Source organism: Hemitrygon akajei, chromosome 6 (genome assembly GCF_048418815.1).
Source record: "Hemitrygon akajei chromosome 6, sHemAka1.3, whole genome shotgun sequence".
Taxonomy (NCBI): Eukaryota; Metazoa; Chordata; class Chondrichthyes; order Myliobatiformes; family Dasyatidae; genus Hemitrygon; species Hemitrygon akajei.
In genome coordinates this window covers 32758640-32785259 of record NC_133129.1, presented here as the reverse complement: position 1 = coordinate 32785259, position 26620 = coordinate 32758640, and the positions used below count along the sequence as shown (strand labels likewise).

General features: G+C 38.9%; 1 protein-coding gene and 1 long non-coding RNA gene across 13 annotated transcripts in view; one reads left to right on the top strand and one right to left on the bottom strand.

Annotated features, from left to right (window-relative positions):
• Positions 1 to 26620, bottom strand: part of LOC140728939 (teneurin-3) — a 2305574-nt gene that overhangs the window by 2169234 nt on the left and 109720 nt on the right. The window lies entirely within an intron of this gene.
• LOC140728701 (uncharacterized) lies at positions 879 to 3177 on the top strand. Its single transcript, XR_012099156.1, has 3 exons — positions 879 to 943; positions 1036 to 1791; positions 2537 to 3177. It is a non-coding gene; the product is annotated as an uncharacterized lncRNA (long non-coding RNA).

Here is a 26620-nt window from a genome sequence, read left to right as displayed (position 1 = left end):
ACACACACACACACACACACACACACACACACACAGTGAAGAATAGCAGTGAGTATCCAGGCTTTCTAGCTTTGCTGCATCTGCAGAAACAAACTTTGCAGACCACATGTACACATCAAACCAACCTGACAACCATGAAATTTCAAATACTTATCCAAAGCATGAATTGTCAATTTCACTTGTGAAAGTGTGAATTTTACATATAAATGTAAACTTCACACTTGGCTGAAACATTGTAATTCATTGAATTACATCAAGTTTTATATAGTACAGAAACTGACCATGGGCAGCGTAATTAGACATTGTAAATTGCCTCTACTCAAGGTAAATGGTAAAATCTAGGGAAAGTTAATGGGAAGGAGGAGAGACTGAAGCAGAACAAACCTAAATAGGTGTTGGAATGTCATTGCAGACTAGGTGGGCTCTACATGACTCTATAACTTTGTCAGGTCATTTCCTTTTTCTATTTAAAAACCCCAGCTTGTACACTTGCACATGTACATTGTACATTCTTACTTGTGGAATTTTGATTTGCTTGAGTATATATCTGCCTTTTGTTGAAATAAAGAAATCATAGTGTGAGGCTTAGAAACAGATGACCCCTTATATTCAGATTAGCGAAATATGATAAAGGAGGTAGGCTGGAGATTTCTGAGGTTTCTAATATCAAATTGCATAAAGTCTGGGTTTCTGTGCAAAGCATTCCTAAACTAGAATGAAAAGAACGGAGAAAAATTTTCCTATCAATAGAGAATGGAGATGCTTTAGCTGTAGACACCTAAGTGCTGACCCTTTCTGTCTACCTTTGAGATGGTGGTATGTGTTAAACTTTAAAGATGTATTATATGTCTCATTAATTCAAGGTTTTGAGAAGAGCAGTCAGTCTCTCTCATTGAACAAATAATTTTGAAATGAAAGGAGTTATCCAAGGTGGATACAATTTGTAAGTATTAAACTTCTTGGATTTTATGAATTGATAGAGGACTTTCAAAGAATGTTACAACTGTTATAATTATTTAATTAATTTACTTACAGATACAGCTTGGAACAGACCCTTACAACACAATGAGGCACACTGCCCAGCCACCTGCCTACTTAACTAATCACAGCACAATTTACAATGACCGATTAACCTACTAATTAATATGCCTTTGGATTGTGGAAGGAAACCAGATCACCTGGAGGAAACCCATGCATTCATGGGGAGAATGTACAAACTCCTTACAAATGGGACTGCAATTGAACTCTGAACTCCAGAACGCCCCAACATGTAATAGAGTCATGTTAACCACTACCCTACCTTGGTGCCCTTCTTGTCAAAACTTGCAATTATTTTTAATAGAAATCTCTGCTTTCATTGCACACCTGCAAATGTATTCAACTGCAGATGTTTGCAGATGATTGGAGTGCATTATAGCTTCTGAGATGAATGAAACTCAAGTAATAGGGCCATTTATACCTGTATTTGTTTGTTCCTTTGATATCACTCATTGAAACAAATTTAAAACAAAATATATAAGTAATTCGGTAAATATAATTGTAGTCTTCAACATAGCTGCTTCAGTTATTCCTCTCTTTCGGCCCTTCATTAAACAAGAACAGAACAAATTAAGTCTGTTCCATCATTCACTTTAATTATGTCTGACACATGTCTCATTTCAATTTATCTATATTGGCTCTATATCCCTTGAAGTTTCTTACCCAACAAGAAGCTATCAATCTCAACATTCTCCATTTCAGCTCCTTCAAATGTCTTCAACACATCAACCAGATATAATCATCACTGACAAGGTAATTGTGGAAAATATTAAAACTTGGATTAAAATAGATTATGAACATAAGTCCAAATATATTAAATATTCGTGGAGAAAATTAAATAAAATTATCTGTAAATGTCACAAATCACAGTCTTTCTGAATGCATTATATTTATGAGATATTTATTATTGATATCAATCTAGTATCACTGTGCAGATGTGTACATTGTTACTGAGGATGGTACGCTTATGTCCTCATGGCTAAGCTGAACCCTTAGATAACAACCAAAAGAAAAGTCAACCTCAAAGGATTATGCTCATATAGTCCAGGACTTCTTGATATGAATAACTGACCAAGTAAGCACGGGCTTTTAAATTAAGCTGCAATATCACCATACTGACACTTTATATCTGTTATAATAATGTCTTAGACGATTTATCTTAAATGGATTCATTCCATTTAAGTAGCAGACAAAAGAATTTCAGTCAAGTGTGTAAGCGAGTTCTATGCTTATATTTCACTGCATAAGTTCCTGGAAATTCTACTTGAATTTCATCATCATTGTTACAAAACTGTTTCAATTGAAAAAAGAGAACCACATTGCACTCTCAGACCAAATTTCACATGCTGCTGCTCACTCTGCCTAGGTCTGTTGCTTCAGCATAGGTCAATCTTATCTGGCCACATATAAGAACATATATTTAAAAATGATTGGGGAATTTGGCCTTGAACCTTCTCTGCAGTGCTACCTGATACTCATCTCTCTGTTTCCCTTATAGATCAAAAATCTATGGACTTTATCCTTCATGCGCTCTAAGGAATAAAGAATTCCTGAGATCCACAGCCTTCAGTGCAAAGAAATCTCTTGCTAGCTCTGTCAAAAGCAACCAAACCATTATTCTGAGAGGGTATCCTTGTTTCTAGAATCTCCAGTCGTCTCACAACATCTATCCTGTCAAGTTGTCTTGCTCGATAAAGGATGTGATTTTCCAAGTCGTACATGTTGAATTTTTATAGAAACAAGTGAATAACGTAGATGACGAATAACAAAATACAACAGTTGAATCTAACACATCAAAACGATGAGAACAATGAGGGAGACAAACTGACAAAAATCTTGATAATCTCAATTGACAGTTCAATTGTCATGATTCTGCTCATCAGGTCATGAAATTACTGAACGTATGCGACAGACATGCTAAGTCTACTTGTGAGAATATCATAAACATAATATCTGTTAGTCCAGATTAATAAAGGTCCTTCAAAAAATACTTAGTTTTACAATGAGAACATGACATAGATAAATGATCCAAGATATATGCACATTCAAAGCAATGTGAGAATGCAAGGAGAGTGATATAATGGAGTGACCTAAATCCATAATCAGAGTCACAGAGATGAAATTCCATAAAATACTCTTATTCATTTCCTTTGTTCAATATTGTTATTGTACTGCTAAATAAACTGTCAACTCTATTGGATCAAATGATGAAAACCTGAAACACAGATGATTTTACACATATTGAAACTTAAACCTTGAATACATTGTATAAGTGGCTTGGACCGCTTTACACTGGTATGTCATTAGGTAAATCCCTAACTGCTTTTCTCTTCTATAATTGTAGGGTAGCATATTCCCACAAGCACACTGCCCACTCAGCACCTTGTCAAAAAGCAGGGTTTATAAAGTAAGTTTGATCTTGTAACATAAAAAATTGAACTGAAGAAATACATATATATATATATATATATATATATATATATATTTAAAGCTGACTGCAATCATATGTTCACTTAAAATTAGTGATAGGATTTGGAAATACACAAAATGACCTTGTTATAGGAAAGATGTCATTTAAATAGAAAGAGTGCAGAGATGATTTTTCAAGTCCTGAGTCACAGGGAGAAGTTGGACAGGTAGAATGTTATTTTTTGGAATGTTGGGATTTGAAGAATGACTGTAAGGAGGTGTTTTCATAGGGTGGATGCACACATTTTTTTTTAGCCGGAGATGCAACTTAAAAAACTAAAAGGCATAGGTTTAATGTGAGAGGTGATATGAGGGGCAACTCCTTCATGTAGAGGGAAGTGCATTTATGGAATGAGCTGTCGAAGGAAGTGAGTGAGGCAGGCACAAAAGCAACTTTTAAATGGCATTTAGATAAGTACATGGAAAGGAGAGGTTGAGACGGGTACTTGCCAAATGTGGGCATATGGGACACAACTTGCAGGGCACCAGAGTTGGCATGGATAAGTTAGGACAAAGGGCGTGATTTCATGCTCTATTACTCTATGTCTATAAAATCAAGAATCAAAGAATTGAGTTTTAAATTGGGAGGAGGAATTGAAATAAAGGAGGGTTGGGAGTAAAGGAAGAGGAGTAAGTGGAAATATTTTTTCCTTAAGTGTGGAGAAGTTGGAAGAGGACAAGAAATATTGAATTACATATTACCACACTATTTGGGGCTTTGCTGCAAGTTGTCGTGAAAACCTGAGTACTTATTGCGAATTGGTGAAATTTATCCATGGTTCCTCTCCCTGAACATTCAGTATATTGATGATACTTCACATCAGCAATTGTAAAATGCTGAAATGTATTATTAAGAAATTAGTGTCAGACATTTGGAAAATTAAAACAAAATTAGCCAACGTGGATTTATAATATGCAAATCACACCTGTCCTATCCGTTGGAGTTTTAGAGGGGTATTTATACTTACAGAAAGTTTTGAGATGGTGGTACAAAAAACAATGTTAAACAAGAGCAAAGCCCTTGAGATTGAAGGTAATATAATGGATTGAGGAAAATAAAAACACAAAATGCTGGCAGAACTCAGCAGGCCAGACAGCATCTATGGGAGGAGGTAGTGACGACATTTTGGGCTGAAACCCTTCATCAGGAGGATTGCCTCTTGCATTCCTGCGCTTTGAAATTGCCACATGAAGCCATGATGAACCTGTGAGGATAATTACAACAGTGCATTTGTGTAAGTTTGTTAGAGTATTATGTGACATTCCAAACAGCATGAAGCTTCGAAGAAAATAGAGGCATTAATGTGTCATCTTCATGACTGCAATTTTGTGCTGGGCCCAGACAGGCCATACAAGTTATTAACACTTGGCAGTTTAAAGCTGCTCATCTCACTGCCTCTGAGTCATCAATGTGAACTGGTGTGCGGTCTCCTGATTTCCTTGTTCCAAAGTAAATGATGAGTTCCTTGGTTTTGTTGACATTAAGGTGAGGTTGGTATCGTTGCACCTTTCAACCAAATGTTCTAACTTACTCTTGCAGGCCGGCATCATCAACCGTGATTCAGCTGACAATAGTAGTGTTGTTGGCAAATTTATAGATTGTATTGGATTTGCATCAATCATTCAGAATAGTGACTAAACATAATGTAGAGTATCTGAGCAATACGCACAACATACTGGAGGAACTCAACAGGACAGGCAGTATCTACGGAGAGAAATAAACAGTTAACCTTTCGGGCAGAGACTCTTCATCAGTACTGTGGGTTTCCAGCATCTACAGAATCTCTTGTGTTTACGATTATACAGTGTCTGAATTTGTTTCTGATGCCAACCTTATTGGCAACTTGAATTGTTAGAAGGATTCAGAAGTGTTTCGAGGGAATGTGGTCAATCTAATTGAATGGGCAAGAACAGGCAAAATTGAATACAATGTGGAAAAAGAACTGAGCCGGATGAAAAATTCGAGAAAATTAGTATTTTTTAAATGGTGGAAGACTGAAGGATGTTCATTTTCAGACGGACCTTGGTGCCTTCATACACTGAAAGCTAACATGGATGAAGAGAAAGCAATTTGAAGGCAATGGCATGTTGGTCCTTATTGCAAATAAATTTAAGATTAATGAACGAGCATAAAGATGACTTCCTGGGATTATGAAAAAAACCTTTGTGATAGTGCTTCTTCAATATTATATACAGCTCTGATTACTCTACCCTCAGAAGGTGACATGCTTACAATAGAAGGAGTGAAATGCAAGTTCACCAGATTGATTCCCAGGGTAGGAAATTTGTATGATGACAGAGTAGGGCTCACTCTCTTTTTATATGAACGAGAGATTATCTCATTCAAACAGAAGTTTCTTTACTTTAAATTTTGACAGACACTCTACCACCCCACACACACGAACTCCTTACTTGAACTGAACATGCACAATTTGTGTAGGGCTCCACGGTGTAGGTATGGTGTGCCTAGAACCAGATGTCACAGTTTCAAAATAACAAATTGGCCACTGAAATTAATTACTTCACCGGAGAGTGCTAAACACATGGAACTCTCCGACCGAGGGAGCTTAGTATGCTCAAAGAGATACTGACAGATAGTTAAAGTCTCTAAATACAAGAAAATAGGAACAAAAGAAAATGGCCTAACCTCCTCAAGCCTCTTCCATACCCCACCCCACCCCCACCCTTCCATACGATCTCAAAAGATTTGACCTTGGCCTCTTCGGTGCTAATTCCCTGTAGCTCCTGATTATTTCCCATATTATTAAAGAAGCAATCTAATTTCTTTTAAAAATATTTTTGATGATACATGATTTATGCACCCCATCTCTCTGGTGTAGGATTTTCGGAGAATCAATACTTTCTGTGAGAAGAAATTCCCAATGCACTAAGCTTTAAATTATAGATCCCTTTGTCTTGTTACTATGTACTCATATTTAAAACTGTCCCACTTACAGAAACATCTCAAACAGACATCTTGTTATGCACCACAAGAATCTAATATGTTTCATTAATATCATCCCTCATTAAAGCAATCAAAGGATTGTTGAGTTGTTGCAAGAAAATGGTCCCGAGGTAAAACATAAGCCATTATATTAATTGATTGAGCTAAATGACCTACTGCTGCTTATTTTTCTTACAATGGAATGTTGCTGTATTTGGTTCCATTACTAGAATGCAGATTCGGAATCAGAATCAGATTAACATCACCGACATATGTTGTGAAACTTGTTGAAATATGGCTGCAGTACAGTGCAATACATTTTAAAAAATTATAAATTACAATAAGAAATACATATGAGCACTTAAACTAAATTATTAGTGCAGAAAAGAGAGCAAAAATAGTGAGGCAACGTTCATGGTTCATTGTTCGTTCAGATATCCGATGGCAAAGGGGAAGAAGCTCTTAGTAAAGTATTGATTATGTGTCTTCAGGCTTCTGTACTTCCTCTCTGATTGGCAGCAATCAGAGGCGAGCATGCTCTCAGTGAGGTGGGTCCTTAATGATGGATGAGACATCACCTTGTGAAGATGTCCTTGATTCTGGGAAGGCTAGAGCCCACAGTGGAGCTGAAGTGTGTAACCCTCTGCAGATACTTCAGACCTTGCACAGTGGCCCCTTCACACCAGACAGTGATACAACCAGTTAGAATACTCTCCACAATACACCTGTAGAAATTTGCTAGAGTCTTTGGTGATGTACCATATTTCGTCAAACTCTGAATGAGATATAGCTACTGCTGTGCCTTCTTTGTAAATATATCAATATATTGGGCCCAGGGTAGTTCTTTAGAGATGTTGACTCCTAGGAACTTGAATTGGCTCGTACTTCCACTGCTGACACTTTGATGAGGACTGGTGTGTGTTTCCTCGTCTTCCGCTTCCTGAAGTCCACAATCAATTCCTGGATGTTGAATGCAGGATTTGTATTACAACACTACTCAACCAGCTGATCTATTACACTCCTGTACCACTCCACATCACCGTCTGAGACTCTGCCAATAACAGGGTGTCATTGGCAAATTTGTCAGCAAATGCAATGGTGGCACCATAATATACAGTTATAGCAAATGACCAATGATAACCTGCTGGCCTTTACGATTTGTAGGCTATGTTTCACTGTGGATTTTTTTGCCTGGTAAACCAGAGCCTCGAGTATAATTAAATGACAAAATTATTTGCATTGAGTAGGATCACAAATGAAGGAAAATTCTCAAGTGAGTTGCAGAAGAAATAGCATCTAATGTGCAAATGAGTTCCAACATAAATCACTGAACTAAAAGAAAGAGAAAACTAGACTCTTCTTTCCAAAATAATATTTTAATGAGAACCAGAGCTCATTAAGATGACATCTTAGTGCTTTTGATGGGACCATCAATATATGCTTTATGATTCCATAAGCAAATGAAATGCAAATTAAGATGCAGTTCTTTCTGTATTTACAATAATCAGGCCAATATCACAGTTTCTTTTACTAATGAAGTTCCTTTGCTTGTTCCATTAGTGAAAGCACTAGCCAATTCATTTGAAATGCCTAAAGCCTTTGTTCAAATGACAAGCAGAGAAATTTCAAACAAGGATTTTGACACCTTGATTACTAATATAGAACTGTAGGATTTGAGCTTCACTTTAATGCATTTTAGAAGTGTTGGCATTTTGCAGGTGGCTGTGCTGAGCAGCTGCAATGTTGCACAGTTTCTCACGCAGTGCACAGAACAGAAACAAACACAATAGACTCAATATCAAACCATCTGTCATTGCAGCTGACAAAGCCAGCTGTATGGGAGAACCAATTCCCTTCGTATTTTTGTTTAGCAAGTAATTTTTACAGGATTTTAAAGGTATCCCGGTGTAACATTAGATGGGAATACACTGAGCTGTATAAAAGACCAGTAATTCATGTGCTACCTTCAATTGATGTGTTTTGTTCACTTAAATGTCACACTTATTTGAGTGTCATACTTTTAAAAAAGTTTTGATAGCTTTATTCTCCAATGTGTGTGTGTGTGTGTGTGTCTGCATGTACGTGTGTGAAGGAGAGAGAGAGTATGTTATCAGAAAGCCTTTCATTGTTCAAGTAACTCTTGAAATGTATTCAATTTAGCATCACAGAATGTATGCAGTATACAACCTGGAATCCTTACTCTTCACAAACGTCCACGAAACAGAGAAAACAAAACCAAAGAATGAATGACAGAAAATGTTAGAACTGCAAAGCCCCCTCCCATGCACAAGCAGCAGCAAAAGCATCAACTTTCTCCCACCCCTCCCCCACTTATTCCAGCAAAAGCATCAACCCCCACCACCTACCATGCAAGCAAGAGCAACCCCCCCCCCCCACCAGACGCCGTGATCTGGAATCCTCCAAAAACCACTGCCCATTTCAACACTTTGGCATCTAAGACAGGCTCGCTCTCTCTCTCTTTCACAGGTGATGGAGATAGAGATATCACTCTTGCCACAGCAAGAGGGGAGACGAACAGCTCACCTCTTTGATGTTACAATCTGCCGCGCCGCTTGTCCAAATTCCCCCGACTCAAGGACCAGCAGACTCTCGCTTACCATCGAGACAGAGCAAGGGAGCGAGAGAGAGAGAGAGATTGCTCAAGTGTGAGCAACATTTGAATAGCTTATAAACATCATATTAAATCAGACAAAGTATAACCTTGTATCATTAATCCTTACCAGACAAAAGTTGTGGTTGAATAAATATAGTTACTTATAAGATCCTTATGAATGAATGAATGTCGGCTTCCTTGTTGTATTGGCAGGATAATTTGCTGGTTTCAGCCCTACTTATTATTTCTCTCGTGTACCTTGTTGCCCTTGAATCAGCTTCACATCAGTGAACATTGTGTGCAAGTGTGTCTTTTGAAGGAACACTAATAATAAAATTATGCAAATACTTAAAATGCGGAGGTTGATTTGTTTTCTATTCTTTCTCTTACAAGTGAATTAAATGCAGGGTTGTACAAGAGGAGTCAAGATCAGATTCATTCTTCAGGTGAAGCAAGAGTTAGCTGGTGAGGGAATAAAATGGATCAGAGCATGCAGATAGAATTCATCTCCTCAATCTGTTGTAATTTTGAATCTGCACTCTGATTTTACATTGGTATGAATCTTCCTGGCTGGAGTCAATGGTTCTGATTAGAAGCAATTCTTTTAGCAGCTGAAAAATCTATTGAGGCTTGGACTTGTGCCCGTGCAATACTGAGCATTCGTGTCTAGGACTATGTGAGAGACAAACAGTGTTTATAGAGTCAGAATGTTCTGTTGCTGGGCAGTGCAGGTGAGAGAAGGAAGAAGGAGATGAAGAATTAAAATGGCAGGTAACTCGAATCTCAGGGTATCTCTTGGAAATGAAATAGTTATCAATTGGGTCATCTGATCACCCTTGTGAGCACTACATTGGAAGAAACATAAGGAATCTCTGCTCCATTCCGAAAGAACACCTAGAGCAATGAAGGGGAAGCGTTGGGGTAAAAGGGCAGATTTTACATACTCTAAGGTTATATGGGAAATGCCATGAGAAGTGCACTTCCTTTCTTGTCACTCTCAAGAGTGAAGACAAAGCAACACCTCGCGAAGATCATTTGAAATCAGATGCTGATTTTTTTGTGGCCAGTCCAATATTCAGGCAGAATGTAGCGATCCCACTCAATGACAGTAACTGAATGTTTAACATTACCAAGGTACTTCCATACGAGGAGCACTCAGAATTATTTTGACATCAAATTCAATAAAGTACCTGTTTATTCATTTCTATTTCTGGCTCTGTCTTTTGAACTAGTTACTTCACTACAGAGAGTTAACAGCGGAGAGTTGCCATGGGATATATTTGCAAGATGATTACTCAACCATGAGATTACAGGAACATTACAAGCAATCTGAATGTTGGAATTAAGTCATTGCCTTGATATTAATCCAAAATATTTGATATTCTGATAATGGAACATAATTGTTAATTTTATAGGATGGTTTTATTAGTTTGGTTCCATTCTGAATGAATGGAACCTGTCATGACAGATGGTGATTGTCAATGTGTTCCATGCTATTGATGCGCAACAACTTTCATGCTGTTGGATTAATGATGGCCACACCACTGCATGCAAATTGAATGAAAAATAAATCACACTTTGATCACCAGCAAATCCCATGGCCAGCATTTTTATGAGGAGAACACAATATGCATATAAAACTGAAAGCAAGACTAACATTTCCACACCCCGGAGTTTATTAAAGGTTCAAAGACAAAAAAAGAGAAGTCATTTGGTTTGCAACATTCGGTGAGCATAATGTAGATCTATAGTTGAGAAACACTTTAGAAAATGGATACAAGCAGAACATTCACGAATTGTAAAGCATAATGACACATTTCAGGATGCAGCACAGATTTGACTGCCAGATGCCAAGAGTCAACCGTGATAAAAATTTAGTTAAATGTATTTAAATGAAAAGGGAAATTGTTAATATCCCATGTGTTTACGCAGGTATTTGCCAATTTATTGAGCCACAAACACTGGGACATTCAACATATATCTGCTTATCCAACTGAGTACTGACACTCTTGGGAAATAGAGGTGTATAAAAGGTCTATACCATCCATCAAAACTAATCTTATTTGTCTGTATTAAGTGTGTATCCTTCTCAGCTTTGCCTATTCAAGGGCATGTCAAATTCTCTCCCAACTGTAGTAGTTGGATAGCAAGCAGAGGTAGGAGTGGGACAAGACAGTGGAATGAGATGAGATAGAGAACTCAGGAGGAGTTTTAATAAGCCAAACAAACTCATCCCATTTTGTAAATCTGTATTTTGTAGATTTCTCCCTATCATATAGAAACAGACACAGAACTTGTAGATAGCCTCCTAAAATTATCCAGAATTTGTGATTTAATTTATATTATCTTTAGCAAAATATACTGCAATGACAAAGGTGAGCTTGGGTATGAAATGATGTATTTGGGCAAATTAGCAAATAAAGAGCTGGCTGTTGCTTTAAGGCCAATGGGAATGTGGCAATGATTTCCACAGATTGCTTCCCTTCTTTAACTAGAGGGTGGCAAATCAGTGGAATTCATTGCCACAGAGGGCTGTGGAGGCCAAGTAATTGGGTACATTTAAAGTAGGGGCTGATAGGTTCGTGATTAGTAAGAGTGTCAAAGCATAAGGGGAAAAGGCAGGAGAAAAGGGTTGAGAGGATTAATAAATCAGCCAATGCTGGAGCATACTTGATGGGCAAAATGACCCAATTCTGTTCTTATATCTTATGATCTTAAAGGAAGTGCCAGTAAATCCCTCAATCAAGATCAGAGGCAAACAGAAGACTTCATTAGAAGTCCTTTAGAGGGTTAAAATAAGCCATTAACCCTACTCCATCATGATCTGTTGTGCAGCATGCTTAAAAATGAACATCTAGTGAACCTGTATGATCATTATTCTAAAGAGAGTCATGATAGGACAATAAGGCAGCAATGCGACACTGTTTGTAAAGATACTGCCTCAGAGTGCCAGTGATCCAGGTTCAGTCCAGGTGATGGATTTTGGGTGGCACCTATGTGGTGGTTACACATTCTCCCTGTGACCATATGGGTTTACTCCAGGTGTTCTGGTTTCTCCCATGTCCCGTAGATGTGCTGATCGATCAGTTTTATGGCCAGTAGTGTATGGATACACTCTACATATTCATATACATATTCTTCTATAGTGATAGGAGAAACTTGGGGAGTGCCTTGGATTTACAAAACATAACTGTGGTGACAGGTATGTTTTATACAAATCTGAGCTGACTAATTACCTGTTGAAGTGCAGCAAGATATTTAAGTTTTAAAAAAAAGCACAGCATGCTTTCTTTGCAAGGGGGAGAGAAAGACTGTCATGTTAAAAAGAAGGCAGAAAATGGACTAAATTCAAGGTTGTCAAGCCGAGGAGCGGTAGTGAGGACAAGCTTCCACTACCTAAAAGTGCTCCTCACGGCGTGCACCTCAAATAGCCTCTGACAACTGTTATGACCACAGCCCCCTCCTTTGTGAGAATCACAGGTGTCATGCCCGCAGCCCTCTCCTTTGCGAGAATCGCAAGAGCACGGGGGGGGGTCAGTGGACCCAGGAAATGGGAGAGAGACGTGCCGGATACCTCGTTCCCCGGCGATGCAAAATAACGCGACATTGGCCATTGTCTCTTGGAGACACATCTGTGGATTGGGGACTATGCTACGTGCAAGCCCTCGGGCAAAGTGGGCTGGTTGAGAGAGAGATTGCATCACCCCCAACCTGATTGATGTCTACTACCCTGCGAGTCAGGATAAAAGAGGGGCTGTAGAGACGGCCCCTCAGACGCACCAGAAGACACGCTAGCGATCCCGTAATAGCGGGCAGCCATTTGAAGGAAGCCACGTGCGTTCATTTCCCTTGCCTGGGACCCAGTGGTGGGTACCACAGAAACGATTTTCTTGAACTAACAATGGGGAACCAACTCCCCCGACTCAATGGATTGGCCTCATCAAAAGACCCGGGCAAGTTTCTTTTCTCACAAATCTCTCAAAGATGTCTGCAAGAGAGACATGACGTCACTGAACATGAATGTTGAGAGGTGGGAGGACATTGCAAGTGATCGCTCTCGCTGGAGGCTCTACGCAGAGGTCTAAAAAGAGGAGAAGAGAAGCTGAGACTTGCTGCTCAAGAAAAGCGCACTCGCCAAAAAAAAGCACCAAGACAGCACTGGAGGACAGCGCCTTCAAGTGCAGTTGCTGCAGCGGAGACTGTTACTCCTGCGTGGGCCTCTCCAGCCACAACAGATGCTGCTCAAACACAGACTGAAGCAAGACTTTCCAGGCGCAGATCCATGGTCTCGCGAGACTAATGGATGCCATCATCATCATGAACTAGAAGATAATAATCATAAATTTAAAAAAGCAGAAATGACTGACTACATCAGAATGATAGATGCATTTGATTGCACAAAAGATAACTGGCTGATGTATACCGAACAAATTGAGTAGTATTTTGAAGCAAATGCAACAGTCAATGAAAAGCCAGTGCCAGTGTTATTGAGTGCAATAGATGGAAAACATACAGTTTACTTAGAAATTTGGCTGCTCCATACAAACCAACTGGAAAAGTGCTTTGCTGATATCATGAAAGTAATTCAGGGAACTTCAGAAACTAAAACCATTGTTGATTTAGGAATGCCTCAACTTTCCTAAGCAGAATCAAAAGGAAAAGAAGTACATTTCAGCATATGTAGCTGAATTGAAGAGATTGTCACAGCATTGCCAGTTCAGTGAAAGACTCAATGAAACACTGAAAGATTGTATATTTTGTGGAATCATGCAAGAAGACATTCAAAAACAGCTCCAAACTGAAGTACAACTCACATCTGAAAGAGCAGTTGAAATTGCTGAATCAATGGAAGTGGAAGACAGAGACGCAGAGACTGAGTTGCAGTCAGGAATGAAAGTGAGCGTGAACAAAATTGCAATATATGAACAGAAACAAGCCTGGCCAAACAAATTGTGTTAGTGGCTCACGTACACCAGATCAATGCAGGTTTAAAGGAGGAACTTGCAGAAAATGCCACAAAGAAGGATATCCACAATGAGTATGTTGGGTAGACAAAAATAAATGGAGGAAACTAAAACACAGGGAAGAGAAAAACATAAAAAATAAGTAGCAGTTTCAAAAAGAGCACTAACCTGCATGATGTTGATGAAAAATCTGATAATGATGAGAGTTCACAGAAATAGTTAGCCTTGAGATTTAAAATATGAAAACAAACAAGAGACAAACAATATGGCTTAGACCAGAAGTGAATGACAAATTATTTAAAATGGAAATAGACACTGGTTCGGCTCGTTCAATCATTACACAAAATGAGTTTCAATAGCATTTCAAAGATACTGAACTGAAACCCACAGATATCCAACCCAAAACTTATTCTGGAGAAAAGATGACTCCTGTGGGAATGACATTCGTAACAGTGAAATGCAACAACCAACAAGAGACATTGGGCTTGCATGTGTTTAAAACAAGATGGCTAGCATTGTTTGGTCATGAGTGGCTGACAGAACTACATCTTGGCTGGAGGTCCATCCATCATTTGCATGCCACATCCCCTACAAGAGAGACAGCTGAAAATGAATTAAGAAAGGTATTGGATGATTGCACAGCAGTGTTAAAGGATGGCATTGAAAACTCAAGCACATCAATAATAAAATAGTTTTAGAGGAAATTGCCACACCTATGCTTTATGAAACCCATCCAGTTTCTTATACCATCCATGATAAAATAGCTAGTGAGCTAGATTGCATAGAAGTTATAGGAACTCTTTCATGGAGCCTATGGGCAATGCCAGTGATCTTGGTGGGCAAGAAGAATGGGTCAGTCAGGATCTGTAGTGATATTAAGGTCACCTTCAACCCAGTACTGAAAGCAGATCAACACTCTCTGCCCAGGGTAAAGAATCTTCACCAACCCTTCTAAGGGAATCGCTACAGCAAAGTTGACAGTAAGCTATGGACCAGGTTCTGCAAGGCAGCCCAGGCACTCAGTGTTACCTGGAAGACATCATTGTTACCATTAAGGATGGCAAGGAACATCTCCAAAACATCAAGACAATATTTTAAAAGATTAGAGAATTACGGTCTCTGAGCATGATGCTAAAGTGTGAATTCTTTAAACCAAGCATCACTTACTGTGGACATACAAAAGATGCACAAGGTTTGTACAAGTGTGCTAAGAAATGTCAAGCTGTGGTGGATGTCCCAAGGCCAAAGTATATGTCACATTTATAGTCCTTCTTAGTATTTGTAAATTACTATTACAGGCTCCTACCAATCCAGGCTACTATGCTCTACTTCTCAAACTCATTACTGCACATCAGGAAGAAATGGCAGTATGAGGTTGCTTCCCAAAAGGTAAAGACGATGGTGATGTCAGATACAGTATTCAGATATTATTATTTCTATCATCTAGTGAAGCTTACCTGTGAAGTCTTGTCTTATGGTAGAGCTGCAGTCAGGTCACATGCAATGAGTGATAAAAGTGAACATCCTATAGCCTTTGCATTACATTCCATTACCACAGCAGAGAAAAATTACACACAGGTTACCAGAGTGGCCTTGTGTCGGGCTTTGTGTGTAAAACAATTCAATCAGTAATAGGAGACAGTTTACCCACATTACTAATCATCAATCCACAGAAAGCTGTTTCACCAACAGCAGCATCATGAATGCAGAGATGGGCTCAGTTTCTAGGACACAACTACCATATTAAATTCAAGAGGGCAGCTAATCATAAAAATGCTGTTGGATTGTTCTGTTTATCCTTGGAAAAAAATGACTGAAAAATTTACAAAAGAGGCTACTCTTCTTAATAAAAATTGAAAGTTTCCCGATTACAGCAGATCCAAAGGTGTCATGTCAAATTAGGTTTGTGGATCTGGCAAGTTATAAGGAAAGCACTCACTGGTATATTAATCATTTATTCACAAACAGTAAAAATTCAACCGAACAATCATATTCCTCGTTACAGACACTACAAAGGTGAAAGTTCAACAAATATACATACATTCAACAAGCATACTTAGTTAAAAGTTCATGTAGAGAATATCTCTCAATCATCAAGTGCATCCTTGCTCCAAACAAAGAAAGAACAAGCCCCTTCTACGTGCAGTTTAATATACCCAAGATATTTGAAATTAGATACCAGGCAGCTATCCAATGGGCAAAGCAGCTGTAGTTTCTAAACTAACCAATCACAATTGAAGCGACTTTCAACAGTCAAAGTAAGGCAAGCCCCCACACAGACAAAGAGGAAACCAGAAAAGACTCCACACTGTCTCAGGCCCACGTAGCAACACAGAATGGCTGGAATGCGTAGCAGAAATTGCAGTTCTCCCATTGTTACCAACACCAGGATGAACCTGCCCTTGACTGGGACTGTCTTACGTAGGGATTGAGAGTTGTTGAACCATCCAAGCTTAGAGCTAAAGTGTTGGAAGAGCTACATGCCGTTCATTGAGGTGTGGTTCAAATGAAAGCATTAGCTCAAAGTTTGTCTGGTGGCCTGGGATAGATCAGCAGCTTGCCATGCACTGTTTGGGATGCCAACACATCCAGAGGATGCCAAGAGCAGCACCTCTCTATCCCTGGGAACTGTCTGCATTCCTTCAGTACCATTGTTAACGCAGAAAACCGTCACGGAGGAGGCCCCAGAAACAATTGAGATTGTTTCAGAGCTATACCTCTCACCTGCCAAGCAGAGTGAACCCCCCCACCACCACTACCACCTTGTCAGAGAAGACATTATCCTACAGGAGTAAGAAATCCTCCACAGTGATCTTCAGGCCTGAATGGGAAAATGAAAAATTTACTAAGTGTGCATTTCACTGAAAGTAAAACTAAACGTGTCTGCATTATCCCTAGCTCCATGGTTTTCTTTCAAGTATTTTTCTGTATGTTACAAAACATAACAGTACAGACTTCCATGCTGTATGATTCCATAAATCCAAAAGTTTCTGTGAGATCCTCAATTATATTCACCAGTTTGAGGCCAATGAAAACAGCATAGGCCTCACTGAACTCTGATCATATTTATCAGAGCTGAATACTAACTCCATACAATCTGCACATTTGCATTGACATTTCTGATATATTACACTGCTGCTCATGATAACTGCCTTGTCAACAATTATATCCATAATGTTACAGCCATAGAAGTATTTTGCAAATTAGGATGCATTTCAATAAATAGGAACATGAAGCTTCGTGTGAACAAGCCTCAAGTGGGAATATATTCCGTGGTTGCTAAGTGTCGAAATATCCTGAACCAATGCCAAAAGTTTCCCTCAGTTTAGCAAATCCCTGTGAAATAGTGCACTATTACTGTTCTATAATCTGTTTTATCTTTCTACAGTCTGACTAGTATTATGTGTAAGTTTGGATATCGTTACACAACCACACCACTCTGCACATTGTAATATTCCAAATCTTCTCACCATCCTGCTTCCTGAATAGCTATTTGCTTCAAAGCCCTGTCTCATGCCTTCAGTTCATTGGGAAAATTGTCTCAGTATTCAGTTGGCCCTTCTTATCCGTGGGTTCCACATGCGCGGATTCAACCAACCACGGATCAGGAAAACCCAGAAGTTCTCTCTCCAGCACTTCTTGTTTGAACATGTACAGACCTTTTTTTTTTCTTGTCATTATTCCCTAAACAATACAGTATTCACAACAATTTACATAGTATTAGGTATTATAAATAATCTAGAGATGATTTAAAGTATACGGGAGGATGTGCGTACGTTACCGCAGATCGGGATCGGAAAAAAACAAAGTTTTCTCTTCAGCACTCATTTTTTGAGCATGTACAGATTTTATTTTCTTGTCATTATTCCCTAAACAATACGGTATAACAACTATTTACATAGCATTTACTTTGTATTATAAGTAAGTCGGAACAGATACATCTGATATTATTTAGTGTCAGTCAAACGTTTGTTTCAGTATATAGTATGTATTTTACCTTTCTATGCATATAAAACACTTAAGAAATGTATGTATTTCAATAATTAAACAACTGGGTTGCTTAGTAATAATTGTAGCTCACAACGGGGCAGGGCCTTTCACATGCTCCATTATTCTCACTTTATCCTTTAAAATTGTTCCGATTATTGACCGACTGTAGCCTAACACTTTTCCAATGACCGATGGAGTTTCACCTTTATCCAATCGCTTTATTATTTCTACTTTATTTTCGATCGTGATTGCTTTCCTTCAACAGAACAGAAACAGCAGCAGCTGCGGGCAGTGGGTCCCAAGCTCCACCGGGTCTTAAAGTCCACCAAGCTGAAACACGTTAAATAAGGTCTGGAGCTCCGATGGGTCCTAAAGTCCACTGCACTGAGACAGGTTAAATAAGGGACTCGAGCATCCGCATATTTTTGGTATCTGTGGGGAGTCCCGGAACCAATCCCCCATGGATAAGGAGGGCCGACTGTAGTTAGTCGCCCTTTAAAAAATTGAAGTCTCTTTCTTCCAACCACATTTTGCATCATACATTCAATTTTCCATTCCTATGCCAATTCCACATGTCTCAATCAGTAAGCTGGAGATTATTATCCTTGTGATTTGCTTGCTAAATTAATTCCTATGATGCCTGTTTGGGGGCCATGGGAGTGCAGTAGTTAGCGCAATCAGAGCATCAGAGTTCAGATTTCAGTTCCAACACCATCTGTAAGAAGTTTTTCTATCCTCCCTATGAACATGTGGGTCTCCTCTGTATGCTCTGGTTTCCTCCCACAGTCCAAAGTTGTACCAGTTAGTAGGTTAATTGATCATTGTAAATTGCCCTGCAATTAGGCTGGGGTTAAATCAGTGGGTTGCACAAAGGGCCAGAAGGACCTATTATATGCTGTATCTTCAAATAATTAAATGAAAAGTACATGATCCATGACTATTGGATTCTTCACAACCCAGTTCATCTCCAGTCCTGAGGAGATGTCCTTCATGTTGTCATCATAGCAAATGAGACTCATAATAATTACCATGGAGCAACTCATCTAATCTGACTGTCCTACAATGACTTACTCTATTTTCCCACCCTGGTTTCAGTAGTTCCTTGTATCTTGACACTCCAGTCAATTTGCTAATCTTTCCAATTGTTCTTGCACTCATTCACACAAGTGACCAAAACCCTGTGCTTGCTGGACGATTTGATTTCAGAAACTGAGCTGTTCTTTCAAATAAACCAGTATGTAAAAGATATTTGTGGTAAGGGAACAAATTACAAACAATCTCAAGGTATGTGAAGTTGGACTCATGGAAAATAAGGCTTTCAGAGAAAATATCTGACAATGGCATTATTTTCCGGTTAAAATGATTTAATAAATTGCTTAGGCTTTCCTTGGCTCTTTTGGTTGGTTGGAATTCCAGAGAAAAAACATAAATACCACAGATTTCTCTCTAATCATTAACATGGAAGTCTAAGAATACATAATGTTTTGATAATTTCCTACAGTCAGGGAAGATGGTAAGGGGGGGTGCAGGAGGAGATAACTGGGTTCTGATGAAGATTTCTGTATCTTCATTAGTGACAGATAGGTACCAGAAGAATGGATAGAGACATAGCTAATCCTGCTTTTTATCTTAAAAACTCCGAATACAGATATGTTCATTAATCAGAAACAAGATCAGATTCAGGTTTAATTTTACTGTCATATGTCATGAAATTTGACAATAGACAATAGGTGCAGGAGTAGGCCATTCGGCCCTTTGAGCCAGCACCGCCATTCAATGTGATCATGGCTGATCATCCACAATCAGTACCCTGTTCCTGCCTTCTCCCCATATCCCTTGACTCCACTATCTTTAAGAGCTCTATCTAACTCTTTCTTGAAAGCATCCAGAGAATTGGCCTCCACTGCCTTCTGGGGCAGAGCATTCCACAGATCCACAACACTCTGGGTGAAAAATTTTTTCCTCAACTCTGTTCTAAGTGGCAGCATTATAGTGCAAAGCATTAGAAAAATACTATAAATTACAATTTGAAAAGTAACTAGATACATATATATTTTAAATAAGTGGTGCAAGAAGACAGCAAAAATAGTGAGGTAATGTTCATGGGTTGTTTCATTCTCCATTCTGAAATCCAATGGCGGAGGGGAAAAAGCTGTTCTTAAAAGGTTGAATATGTGTCTTTGGCTCTTGTACTTCCTCAATTATGGTAGTATAGTGACATTCCCTTTTGGATTTATAGCTGGTACTGAAATGTCATTGTGAGGGGAAAGCTCTAGGTTGAATCACCTCATTTCTCTTCAGAGTGCCATAGTCAAATTCAGAATCAGGATCAGTTTAATGTTGGTTCATTGTCCATTCAGAAATCTGGTAATGGAAGGGTAAAAGTTGTTCCTGAATCTCTGAGTGTGTGCCTTCAGGCTCTTGTCCCTCCTCTCTAACAGAAGCAATAAGAAGAGGTGGGGGTCCTCAATGACGGATGCCGACTTTGTGAGGCATCGTCCTTTGAAGATGTCCTCAATGTTGGGGAGGCTCGTGCCCATGATGGAGCTGGCTGAGTTTTCAACTATCCACAGCTTTTTCAGATCTTGTGCAGAGGCCCCTCCATACCAGATGGGGATGCAACCAGTTAGAGTGCTCTCCATATACATCTGTAGAAATCTGCCTGAATCATTCATGACATATGAAATCTCCTCAAACTGCTAATGAAATAAAGCTGCTGGAATGCCTTCTTTGTAATTGCATCAATATGTTGGGCCCTGGATAAATCTTCAGAGAAGCTGACGCCCAGGAATGTGAAACTACTCACACTTTCCACTGCTAACCCTCAGTATGGTGTGTGTGTATGACTTCCCCTTGTTGAAATCCACAATCAATTCCCTTAATTTACCTTGAAGTCTAAATCTGCTGCTTGTTAATTATGAACGTCAAATATCTGTCAGGACACAAATTCCATATAGTTTAGGTCTCCCCTTGATGCTTATTATAATTACCGAGGCATATCTAGGCTAGTTTTCTCGGCAGCTGATGCAAACTATTCAGATTTGGAGTACTTGGAGTGCAAAAGTGGACTGTAATATGCAAGTTCCTTGTCAGAAACTTCAGAATTGTAATACTCTAATGAATTTTTGAATGCCTCATCAATTTTAAATCAACTTCTATTTGAACGATAATTGTTAGCTTCTACTTCGAAACAATTTTTAAGTGTAACACACATTAAGTGAGCTGCCTTTTTATTTAAACTTCTTCTGCAATATATCGTAAAGTAGCAATTTTCTGTAGGTAAGCAGAGACCAATCAGTGTTAACACTGCTATTAACATTCAAATATCTGAAGGTACCATTATGATAATTTACAGATATAATTTGAATTCTGTTTTATGCACCATTACCCATAAACCTGCAGATTGTTCCATTATTCTATTTGTTGGATCCAAATAGTTGGCCGTGGTCGGGCAATATTAAGCAAATGCCTCTCAACCTGTTGGATTTTTGAGTGATCTTTTATGTAGCTCTTTGGCTACTGATGAGGGACTGTAGAGGGGTATAGGGGTATGGCAGGAATAGATGGAGTAGATATGTAAGTGACCTCTGATATTAAATTTTACTAGCATCAGCTAATTGTCCTAACTTCTTTATGACAGCGAATGTGTACGTTGGGCCTTGAATCCTGGTGATCTGGTTAAGAATAAAAGTAATCTGCATGAAATGTAAAATTCTGTGGGACATATAAGAGAGCAGAGGAAAAGGTCATCCGCAGATGCATTTGCATTTCCTTCACTTCTTTTACACTGGTTATCTCCCTTCTTGTCATCTGCTTTAATAGTTCGCATGATTTGTGTTTTTTTCCCCTTCCTCCTGTGCATTGGGTGTCAGTCTTTTATTTATTTATTTTTTCTTTAATTGGGTTCTTGCGGGATTTTTGCTTTGTGGCTATCTGTAATAAAAGAAATCTGAAGGGTGTATAATTTATGAGCTCTTTGATAATAAATATACTTTGAATCTACAACATTTATATTTCAGCATGAATAACTTCCCTCATCTCAACACAGAATCGATCACTGTACACACCCAATGGACTCACTTTCAAGGCCTCTGCAACTCAAGTTCTCAGCATTATTTACTTATTATCATTAGAATATTTTTTCAGCTTAAGCTGGCAAACCCAAGGGTGCTGGCATAGCCAAGCACACTCATTTCTTAATTGCTAGGAGCTTTCAGACTATTCGAGTGGTGTTTAGTATTGCGGTATTCTGGAGATTTACATAAATATTGCTCTGTAGGCCGAATTGCTTAACAGTATTGTGTAGTGATTTTGGGATGATGCCTGTTGTAGATATTACTATTGGGACAATGTATAATCTGTTTATGTTCAATAGTCTTTCAATTTCCTCTTAAATTTCAGCATATTTCTGTTGGTTTTCACTTATTGATTTCTGTATGTTATGTGTGTTTGGAATGGCCCTATCTTTTAAGTTGTTCTCGCTTGTTTATCCTATAATATCCAGACAGTTATTATGGATTGCCCTATCTGTAATAATGGATCGGTCATAATATAATTTGTAGGACTCTGTCTCTAAAACTGGATCATGCTTGTAAGGTATGATGTCTTCTATGACTTTGTAGTATAAAGCAAAATTTTGGTGAATGATGTTTACCACTTGATTATGCCTGTGTAAATAATCAGACTGAATTAAACTGCTGCAGGAACCTGAAATGTGTTGGATGGTTTCTGCATTTTCAGTATTTATCATCTTGAATTTGTTAGTCTTTTATTACGTACTTTTGCTAATTTTCTATGTTAACAACCTGGCCCTCTATTGCCAAAAGGAACACCTTTGTTTCTGGGAAGAGGTCTCCAACTCTGAACAACCCATTCGACGCTTCTTTGTCGACAACTAGTCTGCTTAGATCACGGGGATGTCTTTCATGGAGAGTTATGCTCTTCCATTGGTTAACCTTTACTTCTGTAGTGATAATTTCTTTATTTTTCTGGGTTGTGCTTTCACTTAAGTTTAGTAGTATTTACTTCTTATCTGAATTGCATATGCATGCTTGGAGTGCTGAATTCTGTTTTCGTTAATGAAAATATATCCTTAGCTGTTTTATCTGTCTGCTGTGTAAATGTTTTGTATCTGTTATGCTCTTCCTCCTTCTCTCATAGGTAGTGTTAATCTATCTGTGCTCGAGTATGCACAATGTTTTCTGAAATTTGTCGTTTCAGTTCTTATTTCTCTTTTTAAATTTTCCGGAATGGTTTTGGAACAAGATATCATGCCAAAAGAATACATTAATACAGCTATAACAAAAGTGTTTATTGCCTTTGTTATATTTTTACTCTTGAGCTGTTTGGCAGATTTTCTTAAGCCTTGAAGTAAATTCTGTTGAAAGTTTTCTGTTTATCAGATTATGATCTATTTTCTTTGCTTGCTGATATCCCAGATACCTATATGCATATTTCTTATTCATTCATTAGTTGAGTTGTATGTTACTGCTCTGCTTTATATTGCACGAGCTCTATTGAACCTTCCTTTATGTTTAATGCTCTGCACCTGTCTAGTCCAAAGTTCATTTTCACATCTTTCGAAAATAGTTCTACTATTTGAATTAATTGCTTTAACTTTACTGATGAAGGCGAGTATAATTTCAAGTTGTCCATGTGTAGAAGGTGTTTCAAGGTATAACTTAGTTTGCTTGTCTCTAATCTGATACACTATCTTCATCCGATTCAGTAAATTAGAGAGCAGGTTTAAAGCTAGACAAAACCACAGTGGACTTGGGAGACAACCTGGAAAGTGCCTTAATTTATTTTGATAACAGTAGTTGTTCTTACTTAGGTGTTAATAGATAGTGTGATTATAGTATGCCGAATCTTCATCAGATGTTGTAGGAATTTCACAAGTATTGGGGGTAGTTTATATGTCTTAAGAGCTTCAATTAGCCATGAGTGTGAGACAGAATCCAAAGCTTTTTGGTATTCAATCTCGCAACATGAAAGATTTCTGCTTTTCTGCTGGGCTTGAGTTAGAATTACGGAATCTATTATCAGCTGTTCTTTACATCTTTTCATACTCTTATGACATCTTTTCTGCTCCTCTGTAATTATATTGTGGTTATCTAAGCCATGATTATTATTATTACTTGTGTTATTTTGTACTTGCACAGTTTATCTTCTTTTGCACATTGATTGTCAGGCTTTGTGTGTAGTTTTTCTTTGGCTCCATTGTATTTCTTTGTTCTATTGTGAATGCCAGCAAGAAAATTAATCTAAGGGTAGTACAGGATGACATATATGTAAGTTGATAATAAATTTACATTGAACATTGAACTTTGATCTACCGTTTCTGCCCAGATGTAGGGCCTCAATTCAGAGCATTGACTGTCCACGTCCTCGAAGGAACCTTCTGAGTTCTGCAGTGTTTCTTGGCAGGACAGATGTTAAAATGGTCCTTTCCTTCTGGGGGCATTTGGACCTTCTTAACACAGTCACAGATTCAGAGGTTAAGATATTTACAGCAGGGATGAAAAGTAAATTACTCTCACAGAGCCCATAAATCTTTGGATTTCTCTATCCCAGAATAGTTCTGCAGGGCTGAAGTAGTGAATATATAGGAATATAGTGGTGAATGTTTTGGATCATTTAGGGAATGGATAAGAAGGTAGAGCTGAGGTTAAATACAGCTCAGCCATGATCTTGTAAATGGTGGAGCAGGCTTAAAGAGTCCAAATGGAATCAGTTTCAGAATCAGAATCTGAACAAGGTTTAATATCACTGATACTAACAGTGAAATATGTTGTTTTGTGGCAGTAGTACAGCATAATACATTAAAAAAAACTCGGATATATATTTCTGACTATATATATAGCCCTGATGGCAGCAGCAAGAAGAGAACGTGGCCAAGGTGGGAGTCCTTGCTGCAACAGCGCTACACACAGATGCTTTCATTGGCGGAGAGGACTGTATCCACTACTTCTTGTCGGATTTTTCATTTAAGATCATTATGTTTTCATACCAGTCAGTATACTCTCCACCGCACATCCATAGAGGTTTGTCAAAGTTTTAGGTGCCATGCTGAATCTTTGCAAACTTCTAAGGAAGTATAGCTGCTGCCATTCTTTCTTCAAAATGGCTTTTATGTGCTGGACCCAGGACAGATCCTCTGAAACTGAAGTGAATTGAATTGACTTTATTAAATCCTTCACATATATGAGGAGTAAAAATCTATGTTACCTCTCCATCTAAATGTGCAATCATAGTAATATATAATAAATAGAACAGTCAATGTAACACAGAAATACAATCAAATCAGTGTGAGTTCATCAGTCTGATGCCTGGTGGAAGAAGCTGTCCCAGAGTCTGTTGGTCCTGGTTTTTATGCTGCGGTACCGCTTCCCGGATGGTAGCAGCTGGAATAGATTGTGGTTGGGGTGGCTCAGGTCTCCAGTGATCCTTCAGGCCCTTTTCTCACACCTGTCTTTGCAAATGTTCTGAATCATGGGAAGTTCACTACTACAGATGTCCTGGGCTGTCCACACCACTCTCTGCAGAGTCCTGCAATTAAGGGAAGTACAGTTCCCATACCAGGCAGTGATGCAGCCAGTCAGGATGCTCTCAATTGTGCCCCTGTAGAAATTTCTTTGGATTTGGGGGCCCATACTAAACTTCCTCAATCATCTGAGGTGTAAGAGGCACTATTGTGCTTTTTCACCACACAACTAGTGTATACGACCACAAGGTCCTCAGTAATGTGGATGTCGAGGAACTTAAAGCTGTTTACCCTCTCAATCCCAGATCCATTAATGTCACTAGGGATTAGCCCGTCTCCATTCCTCCTGTAATCCACAACCAGCTCCTTTGTTTTTGCAGAATTGGGGGAGAGGTTGTTTTTCTGGGTACCACTGAGTCAGAGAGATGACTTCCTCACAGTAGGCCACCTTGATATAGTTTGAGATTAGGCCAATCAATGTAGTGTCATGGACAAATTTAATTAGCAGATGAGACCTTTGGGTGGCGACACAGTCATGGGTATACAGGGAGTAAAGGAGGGGACTTAGTACACAGCCCTGAGGGGCTCCTGTATTGAGAGACAGAGGGGTGGAGGTGAGGGAGCCCACTCTTTCCACCTGCTGGCGATCTGACAGGAAGTCCAGGATCCAGCTGCACAAGGAAGGGTGAAGGCCGAGGGCTCTGAGCTTCTTGGCGAGTCTGGATGGAATTATGGTGTTGAATGCTGAATTGTGATCCAAGAACAGCTTCACAGAACCATCCTTTTCTCCAGATGTGTAAGGACATAATATAGAGCTGTCGCTATTGGGTCGTCTGTTGATTGGTTGTGTCTGTAGGTGAATTGTAAGGGGTCCAGTATGGGTGGTAGCTTGCTGTAGATGTAGTCCTTGACCAGCCTCTCAAAGCATTTGCTTATTATTGAGGTGAGTGCGACATGACGCCAATCATTCAGGGCTGTTACCTTGGCCTTTTTTTGTACAGGGACAATGGTGGATAATCTGAAGCAGGCGGGCACTCTTCAGTGGGAGAGGGAGAGATTAAAATTGTCTGTAAATACACCTGCCAGTTGTGCTGTGCACACCTAGAGTACTCACACTG